Source organism: Hyperolius riggenbachi, chromosome 9 (assembly GCF_040937935.1).
Source record: "Hyperolius riggenbachi isolate aHypRig1 chromosome 9, aHypRig1.pri, whole genome shotgun sequence".
NCBI lineage: Eukaryota > Metazoa > Chordata > Amphibia > Anura > Hyperoliidae > Hyperolius > Hyperolius riggenbachi.
In genome coordinates this window covers 270,088,108-270,115,698 of record NC_090654.1, presented here as the reverse complement: position 1 = coordinate 270,115,698, position 27,591 = coordinate 270,088,108, and the positions used below count along the sequence as shown (strand labels likewise).

Below are 27,591 nucleotides of genomic sequence, written 5' to 3'. Positions count from 1 at the left end.
GCCCACCCGCGAGAAGCTCCGCCTCCACCTGGGGCACTTTCAGGTGAAGAGGCCAGGATAGGAATTGGAGAAAAGAAGTACACAGGGTGGCACTAGATGCCCTGATCGGCAGCTCCAAGGGGGTAGCAAGGCTTGAAGGCTGTGCCACCAGATCGAGTGAGTGATGATTATGATAACCAGAGAAGTACATAGAAATCCGGGCACCAGCCAGCAGGATATGCTGCAAACACCTTTTTATTCCATCCCCAAGATCCCTGACAGAATGATTGTAGAGGCCTAACAGCCGTTTCACAGACAAAACTGCTTCTTCAGAGGCAACAATAGCTCTGAAGAAGCAGTTTTGTCTGTGAAACGGCTGTTAGGCCTCTACAATCATTCTGTCAGGGATCTTGGGGATGGAATAAAAAGGTGTTTGCAGCATATCCTGCTGGCTGGTGCCCGGATTTCTATGTACTTCTCTGGTTATCATGGCCAGGATAGGAATCCTAGTGTGGCATACTGACCTCACCCTCCACCTAGGACCCATACTGACCTCTACCTTTCCAAGCACCCATAGTGACTTCTCCCTCACCCACAGGGACCACTCCATCCACCTAGCACCCACAGTGACTTCTTCCTCCACCTAGCACCCACAGTGACCTCTCCCTCCACCTAGCACCCACAGTGACCTCTCCCTCCACCTAGCACCCACAGTGACCTCTCCCTCCACCTAGCACCCACAGTGACCTCTCCCTCCACCCACCACCCACAGTGACTTCTCCCTCCCCAGCACCCACAGTGACCTCTCCATCCACCTAGCACCCACAGTGACCTCTCCCTCCACCTAGCACCCACAGTGACCTCTCCATCCCCCAGCACCCACAGTGACCTCTCCCTCCCACAGTGACCTCTCCATCCACCTAGCACCCACAGTGACTTCTTCCTCCACCTAGCACCCACAGTGACCTCTCCCTCCACCTAGCACCCACAGTGACCTCTCCCTCCCACAGTGACCTCTCCATCCACCTAGCACCCACAGTGACCTCTCCATCCACCTAGCACCCACAGTGACCTCTCCCTCCACCCACCACCCACAGTGACTTCTCCCTCCCCAGCACCCACAGTGACCTCTCCATCCACCTAGCACCCACAGTGACCTCTCCCTCCACCTAGCACCCACAGTGACCTCTCCATCCCCCAGCACCCACAGTGACCTCTCCCTCCCACAGTGACCTCTCCATCCACCTAGCACCCACAGTGACTTCTTCCTCCACCTAGCACCCACAGTGACCTCTCCCTCCACCTAGCACCCACAGTGACCTCTCCCTCCCACAGTGACCTCTCCATCCACCTAGCACCCACAGTGACCTCCCCCATCCACCTAGCACCCACAGTGACCTCTCCCTCCACCCAGCACCCACAGTGACTTCTCCCTCCCCAGCACCCACAGTGACCTCTCCATCCACCTAGCACCCACAGTGACCTCTCCCTCCACCTAGCACCCACAGTGACCTCTCCCTCCACCTAGCACCCACAGTGACCTCTCCCTCCACCTAGCACCCACAGTGACCTCTCCCTCCCACAGTGACCTCTCCCTCCACCTAGCACCCACAGTGACCTCTCCCTGCACCTAGCACCCACAGTGACCTCTCCCTCCACCTAGCACCCACAGTGACCTCTCCCTCCACCTAGCACCCACAGTGACCTCTCCCTCCCCCAGCACCCACAGTGACCTCTCCCTCCCACAGTGACCTCTCCCTCCACCTAGCACCCACAGTGACATCTCCTTCCCCAGCACCCACAGTGACCTCTCCCTCCACCAGCACCCACAGTGACCTCTCCCTCCCACAGTGACCTCTCCCTCCACCTAGCACCCACAGTGACATCTCCTTCCTCAGCACCCACAGTGACCTCTCCCTCCACCAGCACCCACAGTGACCTCTCCCTCCCACAGTGACCTCTCCCTCCACCTAGCACCCACAGTGACATCTCCTTCCCCAGCACCCACAGTGACCTCTCCCTCCACCAGCACCCACAGTGACCTCTCCCTCCCACAGTGACCTCTCCCTCCACCAGCACCCACAGTGACCTCTCCCTCCCACAGTGACCTCTCCCTTCACCTACCACCCAAAATCACCTCTCCTTCCCCAAATCTAGCAATGATCCTGCCTACCCCAGCACCCACACTTACCTATCCTTCCCCCAGCACCCACAGTGATCTTTCACTCCCCCAGAGGCTACCCTCCTGTCCCCTGCAGCAATTACAGGGACCTCCCATCCCAAAAGCAGCGCCCACACTGATCTCTCCCAACACACAGCATCCACAACTACTCCCTCCTCCAATAACTACAATGACCTCTCCCAGCACCCACAGTGACCTCCCCTTCCTCCAGCACTCATACTGACCTCTTCCTTCCACAGAACCCACAGTGACCTACCCTTCCACCAGCACCCACACTGACCTCTACCTCCCCCAGCAACCACACTGACCTCTACCTCCCCTAGCAGCATCTATGCCATTCATAGCAGTACCCACAGTGACCTCCCACTCCCTGCACTCACAGCAATCCCACCAATATTCAGCACCCACATTACACTCAACCAGCAACCCCCACTATAGCAAGCACCCAGTACTTGCACCAAGCAACTTTCACCCAATACTTATATCCGACCTACATATGGCACTTAGTACTTGCATCATTCACCCTATAGCTGGCACCCAGTACTCACACCCACTTGGCACAGTACTTGCACATTATCTGAACTCACATAAACCAGTACTAGCCCCCTAAGTACCTGCACTAAGAATCCACATGACACACAATGCCCACCCATAGCTAGCACCTAGTGCAGGCAATGCACCAAGTATTCGCACCAATGTACCTGCACCCAACACCCACATGTTTCATCTGCAGTAGTTCCAGTTGCACTAAGCCTCCACTTGGTGCCCAGCACAAGCACCAAACACTCACATATGACATCTAGTACTTGCACCCAGAACTCACAAGGGACTGAGTAACTGCAATCAACACCTACATGATGCTTGACACCAACCCATACAGCCAGAATCCACATGACACCCTGTGTCAGCACCCAGAACCCACATGGCACCCAGCATCTGCCTTTAGCACTCACATGAATACAAATACCCCACTAGCCATCACCCATTACCCATATGTTACCATGTACTCGCTCCCAGTACCCACTTGGCACTCAGTATTAGTACCTAAGACCCACATGACACCCTATAACCCCCATAATCAACACCCACATGGCACAGTACTCACACAGCACAAAGTTCCAAAGCCATTATATGCACCTAGTACCCATCCATGGCCAGCACTCAAATAGCAACCAGTACCCACCCTTTGTCTGAACCCATATGAGACTCAGTACTCTCCCATGGCACACATCCAGACCACACATGGCACTTCCTACTCACTCATGTCCAACACTCACATGGCCTCCTGTACCAATTAGCACTCACATGGCACCCACTATTGTTTATCGCATTCAGCACCCAATACAGCATAGCATCCACTGCAAATAAACACCCAATACAAACTGGACCTTGGTACCCACAGCAGCTTGACACGGACTGTACTTTGGCACATTGGCACCCACTGCAACTTAGCACAAACTGGACCTTTGCGTCTTACCACCCACGGCATCTGTGCACCCACTGCACCTTGGCACTTACTGCAGTTTTGCATCTACTAATGCTTAGCAACCACTGCATATTGGCAACCACTGCTTCTTTGCCTGAAAAAAAGCTTGGGTGCTGATCTAGAGGGACAGAGGTCCCAGTAATGAAAGGTGAATCCATGCCTACATCAGGCTCCACTGTGCCCACTCTAATAGTGCGCACCTATGACTGCTGATTTGAGGGTGGTGGCACCAAAGAAGACACAAAGTCTGCCTGATACTTCTATAAAGGTGTGTGTGTGTGTGTGTGTGTGGTGGTGGTGGGGGGGGGGGGGGTTAAGACTGCCTAGTGCTTTCTGGAGAAGGGGTATTACATACACAATTTAGCACGATTTATCGATTAGGGCCCCTTTTTCAAATCTGAGCACCCCCCCTTGAGAATCCTCTGCACGGCCCTGTGTCAGAATGTCTGGATTCAGAAGTTAAGAAACTCGAAAGTGATCTATTAAATATTCTTGTAGACTTTACAGGGTTCTTCCTAGAATATAAGACAGCCTCAAAATAGAGGCAGAAGGTCCTTAGGTAGGTTCTTTCTAAAAAAAAGACATTAGACAGATATTTTCCTAAAAACTGAGACAGTCTTCACCTCAAAGTACAGGCACAAGACTAGAGCTTAGTAGAGCTTCATGAAAGATTAGGAGTTTTCCTTAAAAAATAGACCATCCTAACATCAGGCTACAGAGAGATGTCCATTGCAAGGAATTTCCTCTAAAACTAGGCTAGAGCCAGTCCTCACCTGCAGGCAGAATGCCCCCTGGGTGGTATCTTCCGAACAAAAGACAAAAATAAAAAAATAGTTATACTGGAGTCAGAAGAACCTTGAAGTTCTTGACTAATTTCATGTTTAGATAACAAATGTGCCTCATCAGCTGAAGTTTTAGAACACACAGAGGACAGAGGTCCTCATTTTGGCCACCATGCTCCCTTTACAAGCATGTTAATGCTCTAAAACTTGTTGTTAATGTCAATTAACCCACCCCTCATATAGTTAGCCAGAGAGGTCCACTACTTAGAGGTAGACAGAGTGACCCTCCCCTTACAGCAGGGCTCAGGAACCTTTTTGGCTGAGAGAGACATAAACGCTACATATTTTAAAATGTAATTCCGTGAGAGCCATACAATATGTTTCAAACTGGCACAGTGCGCGTGTGCAGCAAAGGGCTGTCCCTGTTGCTATGGTAATGTGTATACAGTTCGGTCAGCAGAAGTGTCGGACATATCTTCACCTTCTCTTGGGCTTCATCAACATCAGCAGTTTCCCCGAGAGCATGACAGGAGAAATACCAACTAACAGCTTGTACAATTAGCTAGCTGACTTGGGGGTTGATTCACTTTGTAGGATGAGATTCCCGCACTTTGTCCCAATAGGTTGCCTGTCAAGTGACAGGCAGCCTATTGAGCCAATCAAAGTGCAGGGATCTCATCCTACAAAGTCACTGGACCTGACAGGATCCAGAGTGGGACAATTGGAGCAGCTGCTCCTTTTGGGGGGAGCACGAGTAAGTTAGTAGTGCATGCCACAGCAGTAGTGTGCCTACATTGAAAATGATACTTGCGCTGCCACACTAAGCTGCGCAGTGTAGCTCAGTGAATCAACTCCTACTGATTTGACTGTGAGCCAGATGTAGCCATCAAAAGAGCCACATCTGGCTCCCGAGCCATAGGTTCCCTACCCCTGCCTTACAGGTATCCAGACACCCCCCCCCCCACACACACACACACACACACTCCCAGTATAGGTAGCAAGAAAGTACTCACCAGTATAGGTAGCCTGAGAATCCCCCAGTATAGGTAGCCAGAGAATATCCCCCAGTATAGGTAGCCAGAGAGTGCCCCCAGTACTAGTAGAGGTAGCCAGAGAGTGCCCACCAGTATAGGTAGCCACTAGCCAGAAAATGTGTCCCCATCCCCATGCAGAGGGCAAAGAGGAGCAGTATACAACTCACCTCTCCAGGATCCAGCAGGCACATGCGACCTGTCTACATTGTCTCCTTCTAGGCAATCCATCTCTATGGTGAGGGTGCCATTGATTGTCATGTGACACCATAGAGATGGAGTGCCTAGGAAGAGATGATGAAGACAAGGTGCGTGTAACTGTATCCTGGGCAGGTGAGTTGTATACCGCTCTGCTATGCTCTCTGCACATGCCCCACCAGCTGGTATTCCCGAGCGTGGCTCAGGGGTTACCGCTTTTGGCACTTGTACCCCGAGCCACACTCAGGTATACCACTAGGAATGTTAAGAAACTGCCAGGGTATCTGATAGCAGAAGAAGAACCCTGCCAGACAATCAGAATCTAGGAATGGACCAAAAGTTCACTAGGTAACTGGCAGTTAGTTCAGGATGTAGGGCCAGGACTGGTTTGACAGGCAGCAAGATCAGGCAGTGGAACGGGGGCCCAGCAGAGCTGGATATTCAGACACAAGGATTCCAGGGAACTGGTGGTAGTACAGATAGCTGACTAAACTGGCCTTCCAGGTACAATGATTCCATTGAGCTGGAAAGAGTACAAAGCCCAGGTTGAGTAGATGCAAAAGCAACACATTCTGGGAAGCCTGTCTTAATGCCTCCACCTGAGTCTCAGCAACAATCCAAGCAAGTAACGGACTTAACGTGAAAAGGAAGCAGCACAGACAAGAAAGCGACCAGAGGCTAAACCCAGGTCCCAGGTCAGGTCCACAGACAAGAAAGTGACCAGAGGCTGAGCCTAGGTCCCAGGTCAGGTCCACAGACAAGAAAGTGACCAGAGGCTGAGCCTAGGTCCCAGGTCAGGTCCACAGACAAGAAAGCGACCAGAGGCTGAGCGTAGGTCCCAGGTCAGGTCCACAGACAAGAAAGCGACCAGAGGCTGAACCCAGGTCCCAGGTCAGGTCCACAGAGAAGAAAGCGACCAGAGGCTGAGCCTAGGTCCCAGGTCAGGTCCACAGAGAAGAAAACGACCAGAGGCTGAGCCTAGGTCCCAGGTCAGGTCCACAGACAAGAAAGCGACCAGAGGCTGAGCCTAGGTCCCAGGTCAGGTCCACAAAGAAGAAAGACACCAGAGGCTGAGTCTAGGTCACAGGTCAGGTCCACAGACAAGAAAGCGACCAGAGGCTGAGCCTAGGTCCCAGGTCAGGTCCACAGACAAGAAAGCGACCAGAGGCTGAGCCTAGGTCCCAGGTCAGGTCCACAGAGAAGAAAGCGACCAGAGGCTGAGCCTAGGTCCCAGGTCAGGTCCACAGAGAAGAAAACGACCAGAGGCTGAGCCTTGGTCCCAGGTCAGGTCCACAGACAAGAAAGCAACCAGAGGCTGAGCCTAGGTCCCAAGTCAGGTCCACAGACAAGAAAGCGACCAGAGGCTGAGCCTAGGTCCCAGGTCAGGTCCACAGACAAGAAAGCGACCAGAGACTGAGCCTAGGTCCCAGGTCAGGTCCACTAATCTTGACACAGACACACAGCAAACTGGAAACAACCCAAAGAAAGAATGTGCACAGTGTGGGAGGAGGACATTGGGTTCAAGTACTCAGTTGGATTCAAGGCAGGCTCAGATTTACATCACTGGAGCATATAGACAAAGATAGGCACATTAGACTTCGCCCTCCATGAACCTACAAACTCCAACCAAAGTGTTCTGGCTGGCCCAGCTGTCACTTCTCCCTTACTTCCCTTGCCCGTCATAGGTAGCTACAGATGCCCTTAGTATTAGATAGCCAGAAGTATCCTCAATATTAAGTAGCTAGATATGCCCCCAAGTATTAGGTAGCTAGAGGTACCCTCAGTATTAAGTAGGTAAAGGTTACCCTGGCTGAAGGTAGATCTGGTCAGTGGAATGCTGAGAGCTGGGTGAGTAACCTCTCATTTACACTCTCCTCGGCACTCAGGGAAGGAAGTGAGCCACTTTTCTATCATCAGGTGCCTGTAGGCATGTGCCCACAGTGCCTTATTGTAAATTGGGCCCCGATTCAAGGATTATGATGTCTCCATCCATGAAATGAAGCACCTTTTCACTCTGTTTGCCCACCCATAGTGATCATCCATGTATAAAACGCCCTATTAACCTCAACTCCTAGAGCTCGCTGTCTGGGGGCGATTCTGGACTCTGCACTCTGCCCTCGGTCGTTTTCACTTTATTCATCCGAGCAATGTTCACCTCCCATTCATTAGCCTATAACTTTATCACTACTTATCACAATGAACTGATCTATATCTTGTTTTTTTCCGCCACCAATTAGGCTTTCTTTGGGTGGTACATTTTGCTAAGCGCTACCTTACTGTAAATGCATTTTAACTGTAAGAATACGACAAAAAACTGAAAAAATTCATTATTTCTCCGTTTTCGGCCATTATAGTTTTAAAATAATACATGCCTCCATAATTAAAACCCACGTATTGTATTTGCCCATTTGTCCCGGTTATTACACCGTTTAAATTATGTCCCTATCACAATGTATGGCGACAACATTTTATTTGGAAATAAAAGAGCATTATTTCCGTTTTGCATCCATCACTATTTACAAGCTTATAAAAAAAAAAATATAGAAATATTTCATCTTTACATAGATATTTAAAAAGTTTAGACCCTTAGGTAAATATTTATATTTTTTTTTATTGTAATGTTTTTTTTTTTAAATTATTATTAAACATTTTATGTGGGTATTTTTGAGAGGGTGGGATGTAAATAGTATTTGTTTTGGGTAAATATATGTGTATTTTTATTTTTTTTTACATTTCGATGTACTTTTACGAGTTTGTTTACATGACGTCACTCTAAGCATAACATGTACGCTTAGAGGGACATAGGAGGCAGAAAAAGCGAAGCTTCCGAGAGAAGCTGCCACTTTTTCTGCGGGGGAGAGGAATCAGTGATCGGGCAGCATGGCCCGATTAATTGATTCCTGGGCTAACGATCCGCGGTCGATCGCACGCATGCACGTGCGCGTTCGGCCATGGGAGCGCACATGGCCTCCTTGATGTAGTTCTATGTCAAGGAGGACAAAGTGGTTAAACTACCTCCTGCTACTTCCATCTCAAAAACATTTCCAGAATTCAACCTTTCCTACAACCTGCGCAATGCAGAACAGTCATTAAAGGGCAACTGAAGCAAGAGGGATATGGAGGCTGCCAATATACATGTGCTTTTAAAGTGGTTCCCCCCTCCATTTGTGACTAATCACAAGTGTAATTTGATCTATCAGCTGTCTGCTGGCTTCTTCTGCAGAGCAGCTAATTTGTAAACACAGGATATTAACATTATGGGCTTGATTTACAAAGCCGTGATAACTGTTATCACGGTCGCGCTTGCGTTTTTGCGTGCGCTATAACGTGCGTGAAACATTTTTTGCGTGCAAAATCCACGGCCGTTTTCGCACAAAAATTAGCGGTTTCGGTCAAACGGACGCGATTTCGTATACACATTCACGTTTGCACGCGAAAAACGTTACGCGGGCTATAACGATAGCGCAACCATGATAAAAGTTATCACGGCTTTGTGAATCAAGCCCTATGTCTCCTTCCGTGAAAGCAGGAAGTAGGCACATTGCAGGTTTTTGCAGGATTTGTCTCAGCTATAACAAAGACATGTTTATTCAGGTCCACTTTATTTAAGTAATACCAGTTACCTGGCTGTCCTGCTGATCCTCTGCCTCTAATACTTTTAGCCACAGACCCTGAACAAGCATGCAGCAGATCAGGTCAGGTGTTTGATCTTATTGTCAGATCTGACTAGAGTAGCTGCATGCTTCTTCCTGGTGTGACTCAGACACTACTGCAGCCAAATAGATCAGCAGGGCTGCCAGACAACTGATATTGTTTAGAAAGAAAGAAATGTGGCAGGCTCTTCTCACGTCGGTTGTCCTTTAGGCTGGTTTCACACTGCAGATTGGCGGCAGCCGCACCGCACAAAACAGGCCTTCGGTTTTTGCCGCGTTAGCATGCGGTAATCCCCATCTAGAAGCCGGCCAAGCAGGAAGTGATGCTAACTTCCTGTGGCCGAAGCGATCAAGTGCGCAGAAACGTGTTGCTAAAAATATGCTGCAGCACATGCACGACGCGTAAAACTTGCCGCAGGTTTTCACACACACGCATCGCAACAGACTTAAATGATTTCCGGTCCGCTGCACATCGCCGCAGAACCGCATCTGTAACATAGATCAGTCCTTGCGTCTGGGATGCTGAAAGAAAAAGAAATAATTCCGCCGCATCGCGCCACACCGCGTCGCCACTTTCATTGGGCTATGGTGAGGTAAAATTACTGCACCGCCCCAGTGTAAAAGGCCCCTCAATCTGCAAGTGTTAGAATCAAGAAAGTACTCACAGTCATCCTCTGACAATACCCGACTGAACTTCTGTCTTTCTGTTCTCCTGATCTCACCATTCTGAGTGTGGCATGTGCAGGAAGTGACATCATCATACAAAGAAACCATCAGCCAGCCACAGTCTAAGGGCTCGTTTCCACTATCGCGAATCTGCATGCGTCCAACGCATGCAGATCCGCACATGTAATACAAGTGGATGGGCCTGTTTCCACTGTAGCGTTGTTGAGGTGCGTTTTTTTCAGCGTGAAAAAAACGCACAAAAGAGCCAACGATTTCGCCTGCGTCGGGAATCCGTGCGAATCGCCGCTAATGTATTTAATAGTAAAAACGCATGCGTTTGTTACATGCGTTTTTACCCGCGATTTCGCGTGCGATTTCGCACCTTTTTCAATTTTATTTAGCCCTGGCAGTGTCATGGTTAATTTCGCATGGCACCCTGCCATGCGAAATCGCAGGCGAAATCGCGGGTAAAAACGCATGTGGAAACGCATCCGCATGCGTTTTTACAAGCGTCGGAATGCGGCCGAAATCGCGTCGCAACAGTGGAAACAAGCCCTAAATAAACCTCAGGCTCTGGAGAAGATCACTCTCCACCTCCTTCTTCACATCACAAAGATAAAGTTAATGCTTCTTTCCTGAACCATGACAGACATACAGCATCAATGGCTTATCCACATTCGCCAGTATTTATAAAGCTGCCTGGCTTGGAGTTACTGGTTGATGGGATATTAAAGAGGAACTGTTGCGAAAATCTTAAAATTTTAAACACATACAAATAAGAATTGCTTTTCTTCCAGAGTAAAATGAGCCATATATTACTTGTCTCCTATGTTGCGGTCACTTACAGTAGGTAGTAGAAATCTGGCACTACCGACAGGTTTTGGGTTAGTCCATCTCTTCATGGGGGATTCTCATTATGCCTTTATAAAGACACTCCCTGAAAAAGATTTATAAAATGATGATGGCCAGCCTCCCTGCTCACCATACACTTCTTTGGCAGTTGGACGAAGCAACTGTCATTTACTAAGTGCTTTTAAAAATAAAGAAAACCCTGAGAACCCCCCACGAGAAGATGGGCTAGTCCAAAATCTGTCGGTAATGTCAGATTTCTACTACTTACTGTAAGTGACAGTAACATAGAAGAAAAGTAATTTATGGTGCATTTTACTCTGGGAGAAATGTACTTCTTATTTCTATTTGTTTACATGTATTTTAAATTTTAAGATTTTCGCAACAGAGGTCCTTTAAAGGACAACTGTAGCGAGAGGTACATGGAGGCTGCCATATCCTTTTAAGCAATACCAGTTGCCTGGCAGCCCGGCTGATCTATTTGGCTGCACCAGCCAAACACCAGAAACAAGCATGCAGCTAATCTTGTCAGATCTGACAATAATGTCAGAAACACCTGATCTGTTGCTTGTGTTCAGGGTCTATGGTTAAAAGTATTGGGGGCAGAAGATCAGCAGGACAGCCAGGCAACTGGTATTGCTTAAGGCTGCTTTCACAGTAAGACGTTACAGGCGCACGTTAGTGCAGCCTGTAACGCAGCCCAACGCACAGTAATGTAAAATCAATGGGCGGTTCACAGTGCCCACGTTGCATTACAGTGTAATGCTGCATGTTCTGGGAAAGTGCAGCATGCAGTACGTTATATGCGGCTTTAGCCGCGTTAGACTGTGTGCACATGCTCAGTAATGTTTTTATATATATATATATATATATATATATATATATATATATATATATATATATATATATATATATATATATATGCTGCCGGAGAGGAGGCAGGGAGAGTCCGCTAATGTAGCCAGGCACATGGCTACTTAATATTCACTGCACTTGCAGTGTTGTCTTCCTGGAGCGGCCGCTGATTGGCTGGCAGGACCACGTGATGTGGAGTGGAACACTCAACATCACTGGTCCCGCCAGCCAATCAGCGCCACGGAGACCACGTGATCGGAATGATCACGTGGTCTCCGCAGTCTGTACTGCACAGTGCGCACAAAGAGCTGCATAATGCGGTTAACTCTGGCGTCCTCCTCCAACACCACCAGGCGTTGTGTTAGGGGCACGTTATGCGACCATAACGTCCCCTAAAACGCAACGTCCTGGTGGGAAAGAGACCTAAAAGGAAATTAAAATGGCAGCCTCCATATTCTTCTCACTTCAGTGTTCCTTTAAAGGGAATCTGAACCAAGTAAAACTATTTCAAATAAACACATGAAGTACCTGCAAATAAATATGACATACTTACCTCACCGTCAGTTCCTCTCAGAAGCTCACCATTTTCTTCTTACAACAATCCTTTCTAATTCTGACTAGATTTTGTCAGAACTGAAATATTTTCGGTTGCTGTCAGTTATACTGTATATCAGCCGGTGTCAGTTATAACTAAAAGAACAACTGATGTGCAAGGTAATATCCTTGTTTTCCTATGGTTCAAATCGGCGATATTACAATTTAACAGTGTGCTGACCAGGAAGCTGTTATGGGGTAATGGCCATTTTCAAAATGTAGGACAGAGAATTTCATTGATCACAGTGGACAGACAGGACGCAGGAGAGCAGAAAGAGATTGATGAGTAGTATGACGTGTGTATGTTTATTTTAACTTTTTTTATTTTCAATGTGGAAATTAACAGAGGCCTTTAAGGCTGCTTTCACAGTGGGACGTTAAAGGCGCACGTTAGTGCAGCCTGTAACGCAGCCCAACTCACAGTAATGAAAAATCAATGGGCTGTTCACAGTGCCCACGTTGCGTTACATTGTAACGCTGCACGTTCTATGAAAGTGCAGCATGCTGTGCGTTATACGCGGTTTTAGCTGCGTTAGACTGTTTGCACATGCTCAGTAATGTGTTTTTTTTTTTATTTACTTGTACAGGAGTGGAGGAGGGGAGAGTCGCTATTGTGGCCAGCCACATGGCTAATTAACATTCACTGCACTGTAGTGTAGTGATGGGAAGAAGTTCAGCTCTTTTCAATGAATCGATTAATTGGAAAGAGCCGGACTTCCCATCACTACTGCAGCGTTTACTTCCTTGAGCGGGCGCTTATTGGCTGGCGGGACCACGTGATGCGGAGTGTTCCGATCACGTGGTCTCCACAGTCATTTTAACGGCGCACTGAGAGCCGCATAATGCAGCTTTATATAGCGTCCACCTTTGCCACCAGCAAGTGTTGCGTTAGGGGACGTTATGCGACCTTAACGTCCCCTGCAACGCAACGTCTAAGTCTGAAAGAGCCCTAAAGGATAAAAGTAGCTAAAACTCTAAAAGAAACTGGGGAGGCAGTGGTGGACCTATCCCCTCCAAGCAACCCGCTTGATATTATGTCAACAAGTAAATGTATTTATTAATACACTCCAAAGGGTGAAAGCAACGCGTTTCGCAGGTGTGGCCCTGCTTCATCAGGCAATAGGGGATGGAGCATACAGCAACAAGTGTCTGTGACTCAGCCTAGCACCTCTGTTTCACAGACACTTGTTGCTGTATGCTTCATCCCCTATTGCCTGATGAAGCGGCGCCACACCTGTGAAATGCGTTGCTTTGACCCTTTGGAGTGTATTAATAAATACATTTACTTGTTGATGCAATATCAACCTGTTTATGTGTCTGCTTGGAGTAGGCAAGTCCACCACTGCTTCCCCCCGTTTTTTAAAAAGATTTAGCTACTTTTATCTTTTTGGCGCCTCTGTTCATTTCCACATTGTTCGATTCCACCCACGGTGGAAGACTGTTAACCCCTTGTTTTCAGATATACAGAGAGCGACTTCTTAGGGCCCGTTTCCACTATAGCGTTACGAAATCGCCGGCGAATCACCGCAGGCAAATCGCATGCGGGTGCGATTCCGCATGCGTTTTTTGCCGCGATTTCGCATGCGATTTCGCATAGGTAAGGCTGTATGCGATTTTAACCATGTCACTGCCTGTGTGAATTAACATGGGTACCTATGCGAAATCGCATGCGAAATCGCGGCAAAAAACGCATGGGGAAAACGCATGCGATTTCCCTATTAAATACATTGCCTGCGATTCGCCTGCATTCCACACGCAGGCGAATTCTGAGGCCCCTACCCTGCAGATTTTTTCTGCACAGAAAAACGTGCGGGGAAACGCACAAGTGGAAACAGTCCCATCCACTTGTACTGACTGTGCGAATCCGCATGCGTTGCCCGCATGCGGATTCACGATAGTGGAAACGGGAGTGGGGTCAGGTCTAATCTCCCCGCCTGCCTCTACCGTGGTTGTTTTAGTGGTAACCCTTGTAAAAACAAAACAGAGGACACCGAGAGCCCAATAGTGCAATATTGTCTGGTAAGCTCAATATATAAAAAAATGTCAAAGGTTCTTATACTCACAAAGGTGGGTTACCATCAGGCAACCACTTGACAGGCAGGTGGGAAGTATTAGTATCTGACCCCACTCAGGTATAAAAGTCGCTCTCTGTAGATAGGAAAATGGGGAAAGAACCCCTCCACCAGGGGTGGACTCAATAGTGCTGTAATATGTACGAACAGAGGCGCCAAGCAGAGTAAAACAATGTTCTAAAAATGATAAAAAGAGGGAAGTCGAGGTGGACTTACCTCCCTCTAGTAGTGGACATATACTCAAATGCAGAGTAAAAATATACAATTTATTCACAACTCCATAAAATCGCAACGCATTTCGCAGTCAACAGTCCCTCTTCATCAGGCACTATAGGAGCATATAAAACTGGTTCAGGTCCATAAAGCGTGTGAGCGCCTCACACGCGGCCATTAGCCTCACTCGTGTGCCTGTTAGAGACAGAGTAGGGACAGCTGCTGCAGACTTGTTCTTCTAGGGACAGATTAGTTAGGTTCTTGGCTGCTTAGCTTGCTCCTGGCTGATGGTTATTGCTTTTATAGCACCCCTCAATAGCTCTTTTCAGAGCTCATCCTGTACTTTTTTTTTTTTCTGTGTGTCAAACTGACACTTTTGTTGCATGCACAGCCTTGCTAATTGATAGTGTGTGTGCCACTGCCAGCAGCCCAGCACATTCAGTGACTACCTGTGTGTGTGACAGGGAGCTGCACATTGTACTACCCAGTACTGCATATACTGCAGTACCTGTTGTGTTTACTTAACCCACCTCATCACTGCATATACCTAGCTTTGTGTTGAGTGAACTCACCTCACTGCATCTAAGTACCTTTACTGTTCAGTGTGCCCAGCTCACTGCATCCTACTACCTGTTGTGTTGAGTGAACTCACCTCACTGCATCTAAGTACCTTTACTGTTCAGTGAACCCAGCTCACTGCATCCTACTACCTTTTGTGTTGAGTGAACTCACCTCACTGCATCTAAGTACCTTTACTGTTCAGTGAACCCAGCTCACTGCATCCTACTACCTGTTGTGTTGAGTGAACTCACCTCACTGCATCTAAGTACCTTTACTGTTCAGTGAACCCAGCTCACTGCATCCTACTACCTGTTGTGTTGAGTGAACCCACCTCACTGCATCTAAGTACCTTTACTGTTCAGTGAACCCAGCTCACTGCATCCTACTACCTGTTGTGTTGAGTGAACTCACCTCACTGCATCTAAGTACCTTTACTGTTCAGTGAACCCAGCTCACTGCATCCTACTACCTGTTGTGTTGAGTGAACTCACCTCACTGCATCTAAGTACCTTTACTGTTCAGTTAACCCAGCTCACTGCATCCTACTACCTGTTGTGTTGAGTGAACTCACCTCACTGCATCTAAGTACCTTTACTGTTCAGTGAACCCAGCTCACTGCATCCTACTACCTGTTGTGTTGAGTGAACCCACCTCACTGCATATACCTAGCATCCACCCGAGATGGACAAAATGGACAAACCAGGTAGAGGAAGAGGTAGAGGCAGACCCAGAGGAAGGCCACCAGGCACCGGCAGGTCTGTGCGAGGTGGTGTTGCTGTGATTTCATGCGGACCTGTCCCAAAATACAGTGCTCAGAAGAAGGCACGTGCCATCACTTCCCAAAATTGTGAGGACGTGGTTGAGTATTTAACACAGAAGATCTCATCTCCCGCAGCCAGTGCCACCAGCGCTAGTACAAGCACCACATCCACTGCATTTGACACTTCGCAGGAGTTATTCGGTGGTGGTGGTGGTGAAATCACTGATTCACAGCCACTACTGCAACAACAAGAAGAAGGCGCAGGTACACCATCTCATATGTCTGAGTTAGGTGGCGATAGTATGGACGTATCGTGTGAGGAGGGGGATGATGAACCACCTGAAGTTGGTGCAGTTAAGGAGGTGTCTGAGGAAAGCGAAGCTGGCCAGGAGGATTATGATGACGATTATACGGATACCACATATGTTCCCGGTAGAGGAGATGACCAGGGGGACAGTTCAGAGGGGGAGTCAGAGAGGAGTAGGAGGAGACGACTCCATGATAGAAGCAGAGGGAGCTCGTCCTCCGAAACAGCTGGGGGCAGTGTCCGGCGCCATGTATCGCCAGCTATGGCCAGCCAGCCAACATGCCCTTCAACGTCAGCTGCTGATGCCACCATAGCGCCATCACCCCAGGGGGGCTCAGCGGTTTGGAATTTTTTTCACGTGTGTGTCTCAGATCGGAGCAAAGCCATCTGTTGTCTCTGCCAGCAAAAATTAAGCCGTGGAAAGGCCAACTCTCACGTAGGGACAAGTGCCTTACGAAGGCACCTGGAGAGAAGGCACAAACAGCTATGGCAAGAACACCTGAGGAAAAGCAGCACTCCTCAAAAGACAAGCCACCCTCCTTCTCCTCTTCCTCCTTCAGGTGCATCATCTTCATCCACTTTCTCCCATGCACCTTCACAGCCACCCTCCTCCACACCGCCTCTTCCCTTCAGCGGTTCCTTCTCCTCTGCCCACAGCAGTACCCAGCTGTCTGTGAAGGAAGTATTTGAGCGTAAGAAGCAAATGTCTGCCAGTCACCCTCTTGCCCGGCATCTGACAGCTGGCGTGGCGGAACTATTAGCTCGCCAGCTATTACCATACAAGCTGGTGGAGTCGGAGGCATTTCCGTAAGTTTGTGGCCATTGGTACACCGCAGTGGAAGATACCAGGCCGCAATTATTTTTCACAAAAGGCCATACCCAAACTGTACCGTGCAGTTGAGAGGCAAGTGGTGTCATCTCCGGCACACAGCGTTGGGTCAAGGGTCCACCTGACCACGGATCCCTGGTCTGCCAAGCACGGGCAGGGCCACTACATTACATACACAGCCCATTGGGTCAACCTGGTGACCGATGGCAGCAAGCAGGGAGTACGTGGCTGCGCAGCGGACCGACTTGTCACACCTCCACGGCTTGCAGGCAGGCCTCTAGCCACCTTCTCTCCACCTGCTACCACCGCTTCGCTGTCGTCATCCTCCTCCTCCTCCTTGGCTGGTGCCGCGATCTCCTCTCCAGCTACACAGCCCCAGCACCTCAGGGCCTATGCTGCATGCCAGGTACGACGGTGTCACGCAGTGTTAGACATGTCTTGCCTGAAAGCGGAGAGTCACACTGGAGCAGCTCTCCTGGCTGCTCTTAACAAACAGGTGGAGCAATGGCTGACCCCGCACAAGCTTGAGATCGGCAACGTGGTGTGTGACAACGGCAGCAATCTCATTGCTGCGTTGAATTTGGGAAAGCTGACACACATACCCTGTATGGCACATGTGCTGAATCTGGTCGTGCAAAGATTTGTGTCCAAGTACCCAGGCTTAGAGGACGTCCTGAAGCAGGCCAGGAAGTTGTGTGGGCATTTCAGGCGCTCTTACAAGGCCATGGCACGCTTTGCGGACATTCAGCGTAGAAACAACTTGCCGGTGAGATGCCTGATTTGTGATAGCCCGACTCGCTGGAATTCCACCCTGCTGATGTTCTCTCGCCTGCTAGACCAGGAGAAAACCGTCACCCAATACCTGTATCATTATAGTACAAGGACACAATCTGGGAGGATGGGGATGTTGTGGCCCAACAACTGGACACTGATGCGAAATGCATGCAGGGTCATGGAGCCCTTTGAGGAGGTGACCAAACTGGTGAGTCACGATGAGGGCACCATCAGCGACTTGATCCCCTACGCCTACTTCCTGGAGCGTGCCGTGCGTAGAGTGGTGGATACAGCTGTAGAGGAGCGTGAACGAGAAGAGTTAAGGCAGCAGGAGTCGTGGGAGCCATTTACACCCGAACCCGATGTTCCCACAACACCTGCGGCAGCACAGAGGGGGGAGGAGGAGGAGGAGGAGGAAGAAGAGGAGTCGTGTGGGGAAGGAGAGGAGTCAGACTCTGATGATGGTGATGATGAGGAAGGTGTTTCTGTGGAGGAGGAAGAGGCGGCGGAAGAAGAACAACCGCGGCAGCCGTCACAGGGGGCTTCTGCTGCTCCACGTTCCCGTGGTATTGTTCGTGGCTGAGGGGAGGAAGAGGAGTTGCATCCCGTCACTGAGGAAGAGCAGGAGGAGATGGAGAGTACGTCTGCATCCAGCTTTGTGCAGATGTCCTCTTTCATGTTGTCCAGCCTGTTGAGGGACCCCCGTATCAAAAAACTCAAGGCGAATGACCTGCAGGGCCGGGCCGAGGCATAGGCTGGAGAGGCTCCAGCCTCAGGGCGCAGAGTAGGAGGGGGCGCAGAATTCATTCAGCTGTCATTCCTAATTGTGTTTGAAGCAGAAAGAAATAAGAAAAGGGGATACATGGCAGTGACTACAAGCCAGATAACTAGATATTAAGGTGTTGGGGAGGTTGGGGGCCCTGTGGCCCTCTTAGTCTAATAGCAATCTTTGGTTGACGGGTGGGGAGGGAGGGGTAGAGGGGCGCACTTTGGTGTCTCAGCCTTGGGTGCTGGAGGACGTTGTCCCTGCTCTGATGACCTGTACTGGGTAGCCACGCTACTAGACCCTCGGTACAGGCACAAAGTGGCGGACCTGTTACCAACTCAACACAAGGCGGAAAGGATGCAGCACTTGCAGAACAAGCTGTCGATGATGCTTTACAATGCGTTTAAGGGTGATGTGGCTGCACAACGCAATCAAGGTACCACTGGCAGTAACCCTCCTCCTCCCAAGTCCACGCAGGCAAGGACAGGACGCTCCAGCGATCTCAGGGTGATGTCGGACATGCGGACATTCTTTAGTCCAACTCCTCGCCATAGTCCTTCCGGATCCACCCTCCACCAATGCCTGGACCGGCAGGTAGCCGACTACCTGGCCTTGAGTGTGGATGTAGACACTGCGAAAAGCGACGATGAATCCTTGGACTACTGGTTGCGCAGGCTTGACCTGTGGCCAGAGCTGTCCCAATTTGCCATACAACTTCTCTCTTGCCCTGCCGCAAGCGTCCTGTCAGATAGGACCTTCAGTGCAGCCGGAGGCATAGTTACTGAGAAGAGAAGTCGCCTAAGTCATGACAGTGTTCAGTACCTGACCTTTATCAAAATGAATGAGGAATGGATCACGGAGGGCTACTGCACGACCGAAGACTAAGTCAGTCCCCACACACAGCATCTCTGCCTGCAGGCCGCTTGCCTTCTCCGCCACCACCAACAGGGTCCAGGACTCTATGCGGATTCCTGAATTTTTAAGGCCGCTGCTAACAGCGGCCGCTACACTAATTTTTCTGGTGCGTGTACATGTCTGGCTAATGTTTCTGGCTGCACTGCGGGCGGCTGCAACAAGAAAAAAACAAAAGGCATGTACATGTGCCCATACCCCTTCGTGATCATTACCTTGCCGCGGTGAAGGGGCTTGCGTATCACAATGAAGCAATGACCGCCGACTATTTGAGTGTCTCGGGTGGGGGTGGCACACAAAAGATAATAAGGTCGTTGCTTCATTGTGGTCAGACCAAATTTGATCAGCTGGACAGTCACTGTTGTTCTATCATTGAGCTACCACAGCCCGGCGACCATAAGGGTTTGAAAAACGCCACGGCCTACACTCTGGCCATGTTGCGCACCAGTCCAGCACGGCCGTCACTACGCAAACAGCTGTTTGCGGTGCGTTACACAGTGAGTTTGGTGTGTCAGTGTGAAGCAGAACTCTAATTACACTCCCTGATTGATGTATACCCATGCAAGATGTTTGAAAGCACTTTAGGCCTGCAATTTAGCATTCAATGTGATTTCTGCCCTTAAAACGCTGCTTTGCGTCAAATCCAGATTTTTCCCCGGGACTTTGGGCATGTATCTCACTCCGCCATGCCCCCCTCCAGGTGTTAGACCCCTTGAAACATCTTTTCCATCACTTTTGTGGCCAGCATAATTTTTTCTATTTTTCAAAGTTCGCCTCCCCATTGAAGTCTATTGCGGTTCGCGAACTTTTACGTGAACCGAACCTTCCGCGAAGGTTCGCGGAGGTTCGCGACATCTCTACTGTTGGGCTCAGGGGGTGCTGATATTAGAAAGCATTTCTACAGAATACTGATCATGAAATACTCCTCACCAATATGTATGTGTACAGAGATAGCCACAGCAGGAGGCACTCAGGAAATACAGTGTTTCATATAAGATGCTGTAAGCATGTTGAGAAACACAGTTCTGCTTCCCACAGCTGGGGATATTGTTCAGAGTGATTGTGCAAAGTGTAGGATATGTGGCCAGCAGTAGTGTGACATCATGGATGATTGTGAAGCTCTTGTGACTGTATTGTGCAAAGACCGGCACACTCAGAAAATGACTGAAAAAGTTACTTTTACTTCATCCAGTAAATTTACATGAGATTCAAAAATGTCACAATCCAGTAGGCCGCCCAGCAAAGAGATAGTTACTGAATCGATAACCAAAGTCAATCAGTTATGCCAACCTCACTGGATATACCAGCGATACACTGTGGTTGGCTGCTAATGAGTCTCCAGGAAGCGCACATTTTGGTAAAAAAAAATCATTTTTCAAAAAGACCTTGTAGTTTTTGAAAAAAAAATCGATTTAAAAAATGCAAAGAAAAATGGTTTTTAAACTCAAAAAAAATGACAGTTTTTAAAAAAAAAAATACTAATCCACTTACCTGGGGCTTCCTCCAGCCCGTGGCAAGCAGGAGGTGCCCTCGACTCCGCTCCGGAGGCTCCCGGTTTTCTCCGGTGGCTCACCCAACCTGGCCAGGCCGGCTTCCAGGTCAGGCTCTTGTGCGCTCCAATGTGCGTCTCACACGGTCGCGCTGAAGTCATCGGACGTCCTCCAGGCTGTACTGCGCAGTCGAAGTAGTTCTGGGCCTGCGCAGTACAGTCCGTGGATCTTCCCTTTAAAAACCATTTTTTTTTGTATTTTTAAAATTGATTTTTTCAAAAACTACAAGGTCTTTTTGAACAATTCTTTTTTTAGCTTGTTGTACCCACTATTCTAGCTTTTACCCACTATATCCTTAACATATGTAGCAAGGTATGAGGGCTTTGCTATTCACCGCCAAAGTCGGCATGAAATTACGTTTAAATTCATGCGTAATTACGAATGCTTAATAATAACTACGAAATGAATTACACTTTTCCCTGAAATTTCACTTTACGATGACGATGCGTAATTGCAAATTAACTACGCATAGGCCTAATTTCTGCTCATCACTAGCATTGCTGTCTGAAAAACAGGTCGTGGCCGGTGTCTTTTGCCATTTAATCTGAAAAACACATGGATTCGGTTTTGTAGATTGCCAGACTTATTAGCCACCATAGTGTATCGCTGGTATATCCAGTGAGGTTGGCATGATTGATGGACTTTGGTTATCGATTTGGCAACTATCGCTTTGCTGTGCAACTTGCTGGATTGTCAGATTTTTGAATCACATGTAAATTTACTGGATGAATAAAAGCTACTTTTTCAGTCATTTGTTTGCTGGTCTTTGCACAATACAAATAACTGGCCTGCATGTGCTCTGGTGGGCTGACCGTTTCCCTCTTTCTTAAAGGGAACCTGTACTGAATATTAAAAGTCAAAATAACCATACAATAATCATACTTACCTCCTGTGTAGTCTACTACTCAATCTCTTTCTCCTCTCCTGCATTTAATATGTCCACTGAGATCGATGGATTTCTCCGTCCATTTTAAAAACGGCCATTACCCCCTAACAGCTTCCTGGTCAGCACACTGTTAAACTGTAATATCACCCACTTGAGTCATAGGGAAACATGGACATTACCTTGCACATTCAGTTGTAACTGACAGCAGCTGCTGATATATAACTGACAGCAACTGGTACAGTATATTTCAGTTCTGACAAGATATTGTCATGGGTTCAGTACGAGATCGGCGAAATCGAAAGAGAGACACTGCCGGGGGCCCGGAGGATCATTCCTTGATGGCATGGGCACAGGCCGGCTGCAGGAGGCTGGTAGAAACGCCAGGTAAACTCTTTTTTAAGGTTCAGTTGAGGTTCCCTTTAACACAAAAACTTGGAAGGTATGATGTGAAGTGTGTATGTGTGTCTGTGTGCGCACTGGCGCATTTACAGTGTACATATGGGGCTATATTCACAAAAGGGTGCTAACTGTTAGCACGCTGTGAAAAGTGCGGTTATCGCGTGCAAAAATTTGCGTCCGCGCATTAACGCGGATTTTGCGCACGTTAACGGTCGCGTTTGTGCAATGAATTCGCGTTACCGCGCGAACGCGACCGTTAACGCACAAAAAATTCACATTAAAGAGACTCTAAAGTCTCCCGAAAATGAGGTTTTTATTTTAAAAACCTCATTAACATTATTGTCTCTCTTAAAACGCGGCAGAACCACGGCTGAAAACCCCCTTAATTATCCCAAACTCACCCCTTACTCGTAAAATCCACGACTTTCTTGGTCGTGGATTTTGCTGCCGCCTCTATGTGCGTCATTATCGCGTATCTCCGCCTCTCCCCCACCCCTCTCAGTGAAGGAAGACTGAGAGGGGCGAGGGAGAGGCGGAGATCCGGGCTGATTGACACGCATAGAGGCGGAGCTGCGCTGCCTCTATGCGGAAGGAGCCCGCTATGTACCCACGTGAGTTTGGGGTGATTGAGGGGGTTTTCAGCCGCGGTTCTGCTGCGTTTTAAGAGGGGCATTAATGTTAATGAGGTTTTTAAAGTAAAAACCTCATTTTCGGGAGACTTCCGAGTCTCTTTAACGCGCAAAAACTGTTTTTCACGCAAAAAAACTTTTCCGCTCCAAAAAGGCGCTAAAACGCACAAAAAAACTTGCTAACAGCACCGTTTTGTGAATCAAGCCCATTGTGTGTGTGCAAACGTGCTAGTGAGTATGTGTGTGTGTATGTTTATAAATATATATATATCTGTAAGCTATCATGGGCAGGGCTCTGTCTCCTATTGTATCTGGGTATCACTGTATCTACTTTGCTGTCCCACCTATATGTACATAGTACGAGGTTTGCTATATAGCTGTGCATTATTCCTATTGCCTTTTCTTCTTTACTGAGTTTGTTTCTGTTATATACTATTTATTTCTACAATGGTACAGAAAATGCTGGTGTCAGGGGCGTAGCAATAGGGGGTGCAGAGGTAGCGACCGCATTGGGGCCCTTGGGCCAGAGGGGCCCCGAAAGGGCCCTCCCTTAACTGCAGAATTAGCTCTCTATTGCTCCTGTGCTCATAATAATGACTTCTATAGATATTTTAAATAGTGGTAATCATTAACAAACTATTCCCCATCCCCTTCTTGCACCTCTGACACTGTAGTTGCCATTGGTAGGTTTTAGTGCGCCATATTAATTGTTATGCATAGAGTGCTTGGGGGGCCCCATTGTAAAACTTGCATCTGGGCCCACAGCTCCCTAGCTACGCCACTGGCTGGTGTGGTGTATATAAACTAATAATAATAAATGTACACACTGTTAGTTACAGAAAGTCCCCCTCTTTCTAAAGATCTACCTTCGACAATCCTTCATTTCGATTTATCAATTCAGATTTTAGCTTAAAGAGAACCTGAACTGAAAATAAAGAGTCAAAATAACAGTCTACTCCTCAATCTCTTTCTCCTCTCCTGCGTCCCATTTGTCCACTGTGATCAATGGAATTCTCCGCCCTCCATTTTAAAAATGGCCATTACCCCATAACAGCTTCCTGACCAGCACACTGTTAAACTGTAATATCACCCACTTGAGCCATAGGCCACATACAGACATCAGACCATAGTCTTTGGAAAATGAAAGATCACAGACCAATCTTACCACCCTTCCTGTAGTATAAGAGCCATACTCTACACAGTCTTTTCTATGGAGCTGAACTCCACATCAGAAAAAAATCATTTCAAGATGCTGCACACACAGATGCTGTACAGACACAAAAGATCAGTATCTGCAAAAGATCTGTTCCTGCCAAAAATCCATTCCTGCAAATTGCAATGATAGTCTATGAGATCTGCAGATCATCATACACACATGATTTAACTGACATTCATCTGCAGATCAGATCCACCAGGATGGATTTTCAGATCTGCAGATCTGCAGATGAATGTCAGTTAAATCATGTGTGTATGATGATCTGCAGATCTCATAGACTATCATTGCAATTTGCAGGAATGGATTTTTGGCAGGAACAGATCTTTTGCAGATACTGATCTTTTGTGTCTGTACAGCATCTGTGTGTGCAGCATCTTGAAATGATTTTTTTCTGATGTGGAGTTCAGCTCCATAGAAAAGACTGTGTAGAGTATGGCTCTCATACTACATGGAAGGGGGTAAGATTGGTCTGTGATCTTTCATTTTCCAAAGACTATGGTCTGATGTCTGTATGTGGCCATAGGGAAACATGGACATTACCTTGCACATTCAGTTGTAACTGAGAGCTGCTGATATATAACTGACAGCAACTGGTATATTTCAGTCCTGACAAAATATTGTCAGAACTGGAAAGGATCACTGTAAGAAGAAAATGGTGAGCTTCTAAGAGGAAGTGATAATGATGTTAGTATGTAATATTCATTTGCAGCTATGTCATGAGTTTATTTAAAATAATTTTACTCGCTTCAGGTTCCCTTTAAGTAAATAGAACAATTGATTAAATGATTGTTTGCATCTAGTCGTTCATTTTTCACGATATTGACAGACAGATCTGGGAATGATCGTTTATTTGGTGTTCCCCAGCCCATCTGTCCTTAAGTACTTAAAGGAACTCAAGGTGCGAGACCTATGGAGGCTGCCATATTTTTAACGTGAACCCAAGGTGAGAGTGGTATGGAGGCTGCCAAATTTGTTTCCTTTTAAACAATACCAGTTGCCTGGCAGTCCTGGTGATCTCGTTGGCTGCAGTAGTCTAAAGTACACCAGAAACAAGCATGCGGCTAATCTTGTTAGATTTGTCATAAACATCTGATCTGCATGCTTGTTCAGGGTCTATGGCTTAAAGTATTACGCTGGGAATACATGATACGTTTTTTCAGCAGATTTACTGGCAGATCCATTTTCCGATTGTTTTTCTGGTCGATTTTCATTCACTTCTATGAACAAATGGATCAGAAAAATGATCTAAATCGCACCTGACGGAAATTATCTAACGAGCCATCTATCTGCTAAAAAAACCTCATTGGGCTTGATTCACAAAAGAGTGCTAACTGTTAGCACGGCCGTTTTCGCGCGAATTTTCGATATCGATTTCGCTGGAAAATTCACGTTTGCACGTGAAAACGTTATCGTTTTGAGCGGAAATTCGAGATTGCGCGCAATGCGAAAATGCCCGTGCTAACAGTTAGCACTCTTTTGTGAATCAAGCCCATTGTGTATTCCCAGCATTAGAGGCAGAGGATCAGCATGACAGCCAGGCAATCTGTATTATTTAAAAGGAAATAAACATGCCAGCCTCCATATACCTCTCACCTCTGGTTCCCTTTAGCTTTACTCTCAGATTTCTATATCAGCCACTTGTAAAGAGGCAAGCGCCTGGCTCACAGGTGACCATAGCCCCGGAACTTATACCTTAAAGGATACCCGAGGTGACATGTGACATGATGAGATAGACATGTGAATGTACAGTGCCAAGCACACAAATAACTAGGCTGTGTTCCATTTTTTTCTTTCTCTGCCTGAAAGAGTTAAACATCAGGTATGCAAGTGACAGTTTCTTTCCGGGTCGGATTGGTCAGACTACAGTATAGCATAACCCTCACTGATAAGCAATTACAGCCATAAAACATTTTCTTGTCAGTAAATGGCTTCTGAGAGCGGAATAGAGATACAAAGCTTCAATCATTCATAGATTTGAGGTCTGACATACTTCAATTAATGTATCACTGAGCAGAGACAACAAAATAATAAAAACTTAAAAACTAGGTTTAAATTTAAAATAAAACTGTGGGATGTCCAAAAAAGTCATTTTTAAGAGACTGAAGATAGATACAATTGTTTTTCCCATCAGTTATTTTCACCTCGGATGTCCTTTAAGATTTCCATGCATATCTTTTCATAGCGGACACTTACCGGTGGGCACGCTCCTCTCAACTCAGACGGGTTGTAAAAAAGACATCCGTCCATCGAGTTCAGCCAGAAATGTGTCAGGTGAAAGAGAAGTCAGTCTCTCTCTGTGAGGTCACTGGAGAAGCAGACTTCTTCTTGTCCTGTTATTGGTCAGTTCGGTGACATTGTGTGGCAGCTCCCATCCCTGCCAATCACCAACATTTACAGTCAACAGAGTGGCTGTATGGGGTCCGCTGCGGGGCCGTCCCCGGCCTGCCTGTCATCACACAAGCTCATTTCTGCAGAGGAGAGGAAGGCACTGCGAATCTCCCCTTATCAGCAGCGTGTAGAGGCGTAGAAAGCAGCTCTGCACTATCACCACTGGGGTGGCATAAGGCCAAACCCACAGCATTGTGCGCAGGAAAGTGTCAGCGCTCACTCACAGCGGGGAGATAGCAAGTTTACAAACTTTTCTTATTAGTTTTTCATTTGCCTGTTCCACTAGCTGTGATCTGATCTTCTTCAAATTCTTCAAGAGCACCACAATTTACAAGTGCGTGTAATTTTTTTCCCTGAACGCAATCGCTAACTTGATAAAGGGATGGGGACACCAAGAGCCCAATAGTGTGATATTGTATAGATGAAAATTAATAATGAGTAATATAACAATTTAATACTCACAAACCAGGGTTACCATTAGGCAACCACTGTGAAGGCAGGTGGGGAGATTAACCTGACCCCACTCAGGATTAAAAGTTGCTCTCTGTAGATGGGAAGAAGTTGGGTACAACCCTCCACCAAGGGTGGACTTAGCAATATGTAGAAGCTTTCCAGAGGCGCCAATAGAATAAAAGTCACTTAAAGGGACTCCGAGCTCTGATTAAAAATAAAATTTGAACTTACCCGGGGGCTTTCTCCATCCCAGCCCTGGTCGGGACGTCCCACGCCGGCCTCCTGGCTCTTCTCTCGGCGGCTGTCCGCATAGCGCGGACAGGCCGGGCCCCCGGGCGACACTGGCGAGTGTCGGGGCTACTTCTTCCCCATACGTCACGAATGACGTCACACGCCGGCCGCCGTGCGTCATGACGGCGGCCGGCGTGACAGCACGGCGCATGCGCGATTAAACCGCGCATGCGCCGTGCTGTCACGCCGGCCGCCGTCATGACGCGCGGCAGCCGGCGTGTGACGTCATTCGTGACGTATGGGGAAGAAGAAGCCCCGACACTCGCCAGTGTCGCCCGGGGGCCCGGCCTGTCCGCGCTATGCGGACAGC

General features: G+C 47.9%; 1 protein-coding gene across 1 annotated transcript in view; it reads right to left on the bottom strand.

The window, feature by feature from the left end:
- GPR65 (G protein-coupled receptor 65) overlaps nucleotides 1-26,646 on the bottom strand; it is a 30,624-nt gene extending 3,978 nt beyond the window's left edge. The window contains exon 1 of the mRNA XM_068252241.1: nucleotides 26,343-26,646. The gene's annotated coding sequence lies outside the window, so the exon portion shown is untranslated. The remainder of the gene's footprint in view (nucleotides 1-26,342) is intronic.
- Nucleotides 26,647-27,591: the final 945 nt, after the last annotated feature.